Source organism: Pelodiscus sinensis, chromosome 5, assembly GCF_052426305.1.
Source record: "Pelodiscus sinensis isolate ZL-2025 chromosome 5, ASM5242630v1, whole genome shotgun sequence".
In the NCBI taxonomy this organism is placed as follows: Eukaryota; Metazoa; Chordata; order Testudines; family Trionychidae; genus Pelodiscus; species Pelodiscus sinensis.
The window spans coordinates 38083585-38092948 of NC_143056.1; positions in this window are offsets into that span (position 1 = coordinate 38083585).

The following is a 9364-nucleotide window of genomic DNA, read 5'->3' on the forward strand; positions in this document are numbered from 1 at the left end:
TCAGTCTCCTGTACGCACAGCTTCTCAGTCCCACAGATAGAAAATGAGGATAAAAATATCTCACAGGGTGTTGTGAGGATTCATTAATTAATGCTATATGCATACAACGCTTTGGCATTATCATTATCATCATGATTGTTGTCATTGTCATCATCACCATCACCATCATTCATGATGCTTTGGTGGTAAAAGTGGACATGAAAAGTTGTCTCAAATACGTGAAATCTCTATCTCTGTTTGTATCGTGCTTATCACCAAGGTATCCAGGCCCCTCAGATCAGAGACCAACTGCAAAATGAATATGTGGAAGCAAACACTTTCCCATCTCAATCCTGCTTCTGAAGAGCCCAATATTGCGTGATGCAGAGAACCTTCAACTCCCCTAATATTGTGATATTACTTCTTTCCCCAGTCCCCAGGATTCATGATGGCTGCCCATTCATTTAGCCATGTTGGCACCAAGCATGTGACACTGACATGTGACAGTAGGTAACCAATCTGGCATCATCACGGCATCAACTGAACATACAAGTCACTTTAATTAATCGTGATTTTTGTATGGGGGGGTTCCTGGACAGATTTGGAGGTGGTGAGCGACTACATGAAGGAATTTGTAATTGATTTCATATTCCCCCACAAGGATATGCCAACTGAAATATACCAAACAGAACTAAAATTCTTTCATTAAAAGGCTGTTACATTATTCTACATGTCATACTGTATCTTAACATGCACAAGATCTATTTTAAAAAAATTGAATATGAGGTGTTTTGCATACTATACACATTAATAACTATTACAGCTTATTGACACGGGGGCCATCCTCAGGGCAGAACAGGGCACAAACACAAACTAGTTGTGAGTTTGATATTTAGATATCACCATCCTGGTATTAAGCACAATCTCCTCAGGCACCACAACAGCCTAACCATAAAGTCATAAATACTCCCTTGTGGTACTCTGATCTGTCTTGTCACTGAGGCAAGGTTACATTTGTGATAGATGGACTCGTACAGCATGAATCCCAGGAATTTTCACATTACTCCAAGGCCAAAGGACCAGTTACTTACCCCCTTTAAGTGTGCCCTTGATCTCACACCAAAGACAACACTTGTCACAAATTCTATAATACACTATCTAAAAAGTCATTAAAAAGGAGACAAGAGAGTCATTTACAAAGTCAAAGAAGGAAAATATAAATATACACAAATAGAAGCTTCTATATTAAGCAAGATCTATATGTCCTTTAGAGTTAATCCAAACTAAAGACAAGAGAAATCTCTTGCTTCTGCTGAGAACTCTATACCCTTCAGAATGCAAGAAATATGGGGGGGTTTATCCAGGCCACTTTCTACTTTGAGTTGCAAATTCAACTGATTAGAGGAATTCACTTGCACATCTCTTTAAAGGTTAGGGAGAAAGGAGAGAAAGCAGCAGTCCTTCCAGATGTTTCACAATAGTTCAGCTAGTGTCAGTGGGCCTTCCTGTAGAGTAGGAAATAATGTCTTCTGTTGGAGGCCAACATTTCACACTCTCTCATATCATATGTCTCTCTCCTTTCTAGCCATTTACACCTTTACAGAGACTTATGATGCAGATTCCCAAATATTACTTTACAATGTGGCATACAAAGCAGGGAGCAACTTGCACATGTTCCATAAAGTCTAAACACTACACATATATTTTAGGACTCTATGAACTGTTTTAACAATGCTAGCATACAGCTGATCCCAGTTGATTCCAGCTATGTGTTTGTCAGTATTTTTGTGAGGCATGAGGATCTTGGCATCAGCTGGCATATGGTTTGCCAGCATCATTTGCAGAAAACAAGGACACATACTGCGGAAATTAACAGTTTGTGCCTGAGAATCCAATCGTGCTTGCTACAGAAGTAGCTCTGAGACACTAACGCATTCTGGGCTATTCTTCTTCCTATCCTAAACTTCTACACAGTGTTGTATTAAATAACTGTGGGTCATACTCTTAAGGTATGTCTACACTACAAAGTTAATTTGAACTAACAGCCATTAGTTTGAATTAATTTTCATAGGCGCTACACATACAAACCGCTAGTTCGAACTTAATTCGAACTAGCGGAGCGCTTAATTCGAACGAGGTAAACCTCGTTCTACGAGGACTAACGCCTAGTTCAAATTAAGTAGTTCGAATTAAGGGCTGTGTAGCCACTTAATTCGAACTAGTGGGAGGCTAGCCCTTTCCAGCTTGCCCTGGTGGCCACTCTGGGCCAAATCAGGGAAACTCTTCTGCCCCACTCCCGGCCCTGGAGTCCTTAAAGGGGCATGGTCTGGCTATAGTGATTGTGCCAGGTGCAAGCCTGCCAGCACCTATCCAGCAGACCCTGCACCTGACACGGCAGGAGCCAGACACCCGCTGCCACCCAGCCCCTCCGCCTCTTCCCAGGACCAGGCTGGCGGCTCCCAGGAGCCTGCCTGGGGCCGCAAGAGGCGGGCGCCCGCCTGGTCTAGTGCAGAGATCGTGGACCTCATCAAGGTTTGGGAGGAGGCCTCCAACGTCCACGACCTCCGCACTAGGCACAGTAAAGTGGCCGTCTAGGGCAGGATAGCTGCCAGTCTGGCCACCAAAGGCCACATGCGAACCCAGGAGCAGGTTTGCATGAAAATCAAGGTGGTCCAGTGAGACCCCCAACCCTGAGCCCTGAGCTTAGAACATAAGAACAGCTGTACTGGGTCAGATCAAAGGTCCGTCTAGCCCAGTAGCCTGTCTGCCAACAGCGGCCAACTCCAGCTACCCCGGAGGGGATGGACCGAAGACAATGACCAAGCCATTTGTCTCGTGCCATCCATCTCCAGCCTTCCACAAACAGAGGCCAGGGACACCGTTCCTATACGCTGGCTAATAGCACTCCATGGACCCAACCTCCATGACTTTATCTAACTTCTCTTTAAACTCTGTTATAATTCTAGCCTTCACAGCCTCCTGTGGCAAGGAGTTCCACAGGTTGACTATTTGGTTTGTGAAGAAGAACTTTTTTTATTAGTTTGAAGCCTGCTGCCCATTCATTTCATTTGGTGTCCTCTAGTCCTTCTGTTATGGGAACTAATGAAGAACTTTTCTTTATGCACCCTCTCCACACCACTTATGATTTTATAGACCTCTATCATATCCCCCCTCAGTCTCCTCTTTTCTAAGCTGAAAAGTCCCAGTCTTTTTAGCCTCTCTTCATATGGGACCTGTTCCAAACCCCTAATCATTTTAGTTGCCCTTTTTGGAACCCTTTCCAAGGCCAAAACATCTCTTTTGAGGTGAGGAGACCACATCTGTACACAGTACTGAAGATATGGTGTACCATAGTTTTATACTTCCCCTTCTCTTCTTCCCCTGGCTTTCCCCTTCCAGCTCCCTCCTCCCAGGTTTCCCCCTCCCCTCTCCCACCCTCTCTCTTCCCCCTCCCACCTCCTTTTCCCAGTCTCCCCAGAGGTTAATCCCCCCCCCCTCCAGTTTTGTTAAATAAAGAGAGTTTCTGGTTTTGAACACACGTGTCCTTTATTTTTTACATCAGGAAGGGGGGCTAGGGAGGGGTAAGTGGAAGGAGGTGAGGGAGGAATGGGGTACTGTACCCAGACACGAACTCCATCTTGTTTCCCCCCCCAGAGAGCAAGAGAAAGGCAGTCAGCCTTTGATGCCCTGGGAACGCAGGTGTGCTGCCTGTCCCTGACTCTACCATAAACAGAAACCAGACAGTAAATGGGCTAGCTGACGACCCGGGGCCTCCCCTCGCCCTGATGGCTAGTACCAGTAATTGACACGCCTGCACTGTCCCACGAGAGGAATCTTCGTCCATCACATACCAGAGTTGTCCTTTGTCTGCATTTTTCCAGGTGTGAATTATGCTTTGCACCCTTCGTGGGAAACTTGGCATTCAAAGCCATTTTTCCTAATTGGCCACTTGAGACCAGGAAGAAGCCTACATGACCCAAGGGGCATAAAGAGGGGTTTAGTAGCCCACCTCATTCCACGAGGAGTAACGGTAGTTCGAACTAGGAAGCCTAGTTCGAACTACCTAGTTCGTGCCGCGTGTAGCCGCGCGGCACAGGGTTCGAACGAGCGGGGATTTAAAAATGGCGGAGCCCCGCTTATGCAAATGAAGCCCGGGAAATTCAAATCCCGGGCTTCATTTGCAAGTGCGGTATGCCTACATTACCCTCCTAGTTCGAACTAGGAGGGTAGTGTAGACATACCCTCCCTGTTTAAGCTTTAACCTACTCCTTCAGTTGCTGTAACAGAACCAAGCACAGTTTAAAAGAACTTCAGCCGGTCATAAGGGACTCACTGCCCTGACCGTCAGCTGACAGGTACGAGCCCCCGATGGGGAGGACTGGGGTGGCTCTGCGGGCTCCTCGGGGTGGAAGCTCTCCTGCACGGTCTCCTGGATCCTGACAGCCCCCCGATTGACCCCCCCAGGATGGCAGCATGCGGCAAGTGCAGCCGCGCTGATGGCCGAGTGCTGTGATGTGCCGAGTGCGAGCACTCAGGGCACTCCAAGACAGGACTGCTTTGCTGTCCCTCATCGAGGTAGACAAGCAAGCGGGGAACCCTGAGAACTGTCTGTCCGGGGTGGGAGTCGGGTCCCTTTAAGCATAGCCCTCGGCTAGCCCTCGGCAGCAGCTCCACGCTCTAAGTTCTAACCTGATGCCCTGCCGGCACCTGTTCCGGCCAGCCCTAACTTCGGTTCAGGGTCCATTCAATGTGGACATGTGGACACTAATTCGAATTAGTTTTTAGGTCTAGATGCACTAGTTCGAATTAGCTTAGTTCGAATTAACTAATTCAAATTAAGTTAGTTTGAATTAGTGCTGTAGTGTATACATACCCCTACTGTTTTGTTACCTGACCTTGGTCCCGGAGGGGATTATATTACTCCTTTTGCAGCAATTTCCTGTCACAGTGTCAGTCTCTTGGGCTGTGTCCAGACTCAGGGTTTTTTTCGGAAAAAGTAGCCTTTTTCCGAAAAAACTTCACCTGCGTCTAGACTGCAGCCGCGTTCTTTCAAAATTAAATCGAAAGAACGCGGCTTTTCTTTCGACGGCGGTAAACCTCATTTCACGAGGAAGAACGCCTTCTTTCGAAAGTGCTCTTTCAAAAGAAGGCATTCTTGAATGTAAATAGGGCTTCTTCGAAAGAGAGCATCCAGACTCACTGGGTGCTTTCTTTCGAAAAAGCGGCTTGCTTTTTCGAAAGTTCCGCGTGCAGTCTAGACGCTCTCTTTCGAAAGAGGCTTGCAGTCTAGATATAGCTTTGGAGGTGAAGAGATGTTTTTTCTTCCCATTCTGTGCTGTGATTTGTGTGTTCAGACTCTGTACTCTGTCTCTATCCTCCATGGATCTGTACATCGGGGGTTAGAGATTTCCTGCAAAGAACGAAAAAAAGTCAACCTGCCCCTTGACTTTCATTTAAAACTTTTCAGGGAAGCAGCCTGTGTAACCTCCATAAATGAAACACAATGATATCAGGCCTTTCGCTCTGACTGGGGATTAATGACCAAGTGAAAAGATGATGTGTTGAAACAAAGCTGAGAAATCATTAAGTCTAGTCCTCTATTTGCTCCCTAGGAATTTTTTCTGTACCAAGGAATTCCTTTTGCTGTTACAGGCCTTCCTTTACAAAATTAAAGAGAAAATAAACATTATAGTGCAGTTTTATCTCCTATATTGCCAACACTACTCCCAAGATGTGTACAACTTTTTAAAGTGCTGCTCCTGCAGACACAATATAAGACATTTGAAATCTATATCAGTATAGGGCCTTAGGAACTGATGACTGGAATTTCTTGTGATTTGTATAAATTGAGACATAGACATGATGTGGCTAGCACTGGCACCCTCCTTCAGGAATGCTTGAGTAATGTACACCAAACAAAGCAGGCTTTGCTTTGGTTGAAATGGTTCACTGCAGGTACTGGACACATACCCACTCCCCAAAGGCATAGACTTTTACACCTTCTTTCTCTTCCAAAACACAATATTCCAGAAGTCTGGAGAGACTGTTTCTTGTCCACTGACAGTAGGTCTCCTGAGAATATCTTTGTGCCTGTGCTATTTGTTAAACTCCAAAAGTTAATGTGCAGTTACATATAGCTAGAACAAGATGTATACATACATATACTTAGTAATACTACTGCTCATCAGACCGAGGCAAGCACAGGAACTGCAGACTAAAAGGAATGAAGTAGACATTGTCAGATACCAAATAGAGTCAAAGGGCCTGATTTTGATCTCACTTCAGCTTTTCACTGGTGTAACTATGATCTGCTCTTGCTGATTTACACCAATATAAGTGAGGAAAAATCAGGCCTTTAATGTATCCGTGCTTTGTGTTTTATGACGAGACAGTTTTTGTAGCTTTCCATTTAATCCCTCACATTCATCCTCTGCCCTGACCCCACTAGACCATTTTCTTTCTGCTTCTCAGCACCCACATCCAGGGCCCTGCCTCAGATCCACTCTTTTAAAAGGGGGATTATCTCATCCTATAATTGCATGTGGAGAGCCCAATCCAGATCAGGATTTATTGCTGCAATAAATAAATAAATAATCCCTAAACAATACAAGTACAGAAAGGGGATTACATCATGTCATTGCACAAGAGGGAGTATGTCTTCTGTTTCTTGAGTCAGCATCAGATCAACATACCTCTCTCACCAGATACCATACCAGCTCACAATCTTGCATACCACTCTACACTGGGGCCAGTCCTCTGTAGCAACTTCTTGAAGAGCAAATTTTCTGATGCATTTTTACCAGAGTAAGCTAGCAATCAGTAGAATTCAACTGAATGTTTTATTCAAGCAAATTCACATTCCACCCTTCCCCCACTCTTCTCCCCTAAAGTTCCCCATAGCATCCTCAAGCTTATTCTGTACCCACATGGAACTAGATATAATACATAGCTTCTGCCATTTGTAGGGCAAATTGTCACAAGGAGTTAAAGTGTTTTGTTTCTGAGTAGTTTAAGCACATCAGTATGAGACTGTTTGAGAATGAGAGAGAGACTTATCCATGGTGAAACCAAACTTATCAAATAATCGGAGAGCATAGTTGGGGATTTGATATGAGGGAGAAAAGATTTCACATGCAGCCTCATCAGGCTACAAAAGATTTGTATTTTTTCTCTCCTTTTGGGCCTTTTGGCAGTCTCTTAATTATTTGTGACATCTCAACTGTTTGCCCCACAAGCCTTCCACCCAATGGTGTGTGCTCTCTCTGTCTTCGTTTCTCTCTTTCTCACACCTACACCCACCCACCCTCACACACACACGAGTTGTCTTTATTTCAGAATACAGCCAATTCAAAAGCTTCCACCAGCACTTTCCCCTCTCCACTGCCAACCTATTTATAATCTCCTCCTTGTTTCTGTTCTTGAAGGAAACAGTCCTTTTACAGAAGCTCTTATTCCAGTGGGTGAACTATGGGGACCACTGCAGCTAATGGTTGCGGTGGAAGGAGAAATAAGTTATCTACTTGAAAGCTGTAACTGGAACTGAACAATTACTATCTTGGGTATCCGTGTATTTCCTTCTTTGAAATGATACAGACATAGTTTACAACATACAGACACTGTATTTTTCCACTTCCTTCCCGTCTCATGCCATCTCTCCGGGCCACACTGACAAGCTAATGCCTTTTCCCAGAACTTTCATGAGATGTGAGTAAGAAATGAAAGTGTCTAGAGATATTTACTTGGCACAGAGTTGTAGGAAGAAGAAGCAGAGGACTTCTGCAATATCATATTGATTGAGCTAAGCCAAGTCACCTGTACGCACAGCTTCTCAGTCCCCTCAGATAGAAAATGAGGATGAAAATATCTCACAGGGTGTTGTGAGGATTCATTAATTAATGCTATATGCATACAACGCTTTGGCAATGTAAAGTACTACTGACTGCTAAATTTTTCATCATTATCATCATGACTGTAGTCATCATCATCATCATCATCACCATCACCATAATCCACGATGCTTTGGCTACAGAAGTGGATATGATAACATTTCTCAAATACATGAAATCTCTATCTCTGTTTGTATCGTGCTTATCACCAATGTATCTTCCACAGCCATGTGGAAGAAAACGCTTTCCTATCTCAATCCTACTTCTGAAGAGCCCAATACTGCATGGTGCAGAGAACCTTCCATTCACCTAATATTGTGATATTACTTCTTTCCCCAGTCCTCAGGATTCATGATGCTGCCCATTCAGTTAGCCATATTGGCACCTAGCTTGTGACACTGACATGTGGTGCCTGAGGAGATTGCACTTAATACCAGGATGGTGATATCTAAATATCAAACTCACAACCAGTTTGTGTTTGTGCCCTGTTCTGCCCTAAGGATGGCCCCCATGTCAATAAGCTGTAACAGTTATTAATGTGTATAGTATGCAAAACACCTCATATTCAGATTTTTTTAAAATACATTTTATGCATGTTAAGATACAGTATGACAAATACCAAACACAACTAAAATTCTTTCATTAAAAGGCTGTTACGTTACTGTATATTTCAGTTGGCATATCCTTGTGGGGGAATATGAAAGCAATTACAAATTGCTCACCACCTGCCAATCTCTCTATGAACCCGATTAATCAAACATCACGATTAATTAAAATGACTTGTATGTTCAGTTGATGCCGTGATGATGCCAGATTGGTTGCCTACTGACACATGTCAGGCTTTGCTTTGGTTGAAATGGTTCACTGCAGAGAATCCAATCATCCTTGCTACAGAAGTAGCTCTGAGACACTAAGGCATTCTGGGTTATTCTTCTTCCTGTCCTTAACTGCTATAAAGTGTTGCATTAAATAACTGTGGGACACAGTTTTACTTTCTGAACAACAAGAAGTCCTGTGGCACCTTATAGACTAACAGATTTATTGCAGCATAAGCTTTCGTGGACAAAGACCCACTTCATCAGGTGCATTCCAATGGTGTGTGCTCTCTCTATCTTTGTTTCTCTCTCACACACACCCACCCACCCTCACACACACACACACTCACGCACACAGATGAGTTGTCTTTATTTCAGAAAACAGCCAATTCAAAAGCTTCCACCAGCACTCCCCCCCCCCCACCCCCCAGTTCCAGGCTATTATAATCTTCTTGCTTCTGTTCTCTGAGGAAACAGTCCTTTTACAGAAGCTCTTATTCTAATAGATGAACTATGGGGGACCACTGAAAGTAATGGTTGTAGTGGAGGGATAAATAAGTTATCTACCCAAAAGCTTTCCAGCTTTCTTGGAAGTTTTTAAAAATATTTTAAGAGCAGAAGTGGGTAAGGTTAGGAGATGAGTCAGTCAGAGCTAGGATTTCTGACATCTGAGAATCATTCCTC